Source organism: Sinocyclocheilus anshuiensis, unplaced genomic scaffold, assembly GCF_001515605.1.
Source record: "Sinocyclocheilus anshuiensis isolate Anshui unplaced genomic scaffold, SAMN03320099.WGS_v1.1 scaffold137, whole genome shotgun sequence".
NCBI classification, from domain to species: Eukaryota; Metazoa; Chordata; class Actinopteri; order Cypriniformes; family Cyprinidae; genus Sinocyclocheilus; species Sinocyclocheilus anshuiensis.
Window position 1 is genome coordinate 228,262 of NW_015537932.1, and position 1,716 is coordinate 229,977.

At 30.9% G+C, this 1,716-nt stretch overlaps 1 pseudogene; it reads left to right on the forward strand.

The window, feature by feature from the left end:
• The first annotated feature begins 304 nt into the window (after positions 1-304).
• Positions 305-1,716, forward strand: part of LOC107658290 (sperm flagellar protein 2-like) — a 23,410-nt pseudogene continuing 21,998 nt past the window's right edge.

Sequence of the window (1,716 nt, forward strand, 5' to 3'; positions counted from 1 at the left end):
TTTTTTTTTTCTTGCATGGTGGAAATCAGCTTCGATAATATTGATTTGATTTTTAGAAGTTTAAAATTTGTCTATATGTTTACATTTTATATATAAAAATTAAATGGGGAAACATGCACACGTTTATTATTTTATTTTACTGTATTTTATCAAATAACGACAAACAGATCATAGTGGTAATGAATATCTTTAGCAAAGATGTGGATTCCATTCAGAAAATATTGGTTGGACCTCAGCGCTCAGCGCCTGGTAGTTCGGTTGCTGTGGCAACACCATGCCAAAACGAGACACTCCCCAAAACAAAATGAACTACACAGCTACCTAGATTATCCTTACATTTATATGGACGTTACTGGCTTTTAAATTAAACGTTCAGAATGTCAGACATTATCTGTCAGTGGCTGAATATAGAACTCCGGCTGTCAAAAGTCATTGGTAAGTGTTTGTTGTGCAAGTTACGAAGTTATAGCTTTTAGCAAAGGGGTTAACGCGCCTTATCCATTCATAAATGTCTATATTTATATCTGATTTATCAGCTAAACTACAGGTAATAATTGTGGCTGTTTTATTCGTCTGGTGAATGTCATATGTTTCTATCGTTGAGCCGTGTTCGTTCGCCAGGGATTTTGCAAACGGTTATATGAGAGGAGAGATCCTGCACAGATATGATGACTTCAAGCTGTTCTCCAAACAAAGGTATAGATGGATGGACATAACGTTACATATTTTTACAGTTTTATATGTATCCTCTATTATATTATTATATGTATATCATACATTCTACACTAAAACACAATGTTAAGATGTTCACAATGTTTTACCTGTATTATGAATTCTACTGTATTTGATAATTTTGTGTTTGTATTGTATCTATGCAATAGATAGATAGACAGATTTTTAAAAATACACTTGTGTTCAAAAGTTTGGGATCAATAAGATTTTTAATGTTTTTTAAAGAAGTTTCTTCTGCTCATCAAGGCTGCATTTATTAGATCAGAAATACAGAAAAAAAACAGTAATACTGTGAGATATTATTGCAATTTAAAATAATGGTTTTCTATTTTAATATACTTCAAAATATAATTTATTTCTGTGATCAAAGCTAATCAGATGATAAGAGCAGGTCATTTGTACCTCTAATGCTTTAGCAACATGTTCATTCAGTTCTTTCCTTTTGCAAATCTCACATTTCAAAGTTTTAGTTTTTAAAAATAAGTCTTCCTGTTTCTGTGGTGTTTCATATAAAGGGCTTTCTCCTTTACCAATAAAACACATGCACAGTTTAATATTTCCTCAGGAGATTGTGGAATTTTGAAGTTTTAATTAAAGTTAAATTGATGCATTTTCAAACCACCAGCAATAATACATAGAAGGCTTATTAAAATGCAACTACAATTTTAATTAATATTCATTAAGTCTTTGGTGTAAGATTCCTGTTTGAGTTCATAATTTGGATCGAAACCTGAAGGATTTCAGTTGAGTATGAATAATTTTAAGAATAAATAGATTTTCAAGTTGATTTTTTACTGAGTTAAAATGGATGAAGCCCTCCCTGGAATACAAAAATTAAAAAAAAGGTGTTTGCGTCTTTTTTCTTGAAACCCCTAGTTTTTATCTTGAAATTGAGAATTCTGAAGAAAAAAAGTCAGAATAAACTCAGAATTCTGATTCCCCCCCACCCTTTTTTCTCAGAATATCGAGTTTATATCAGATATA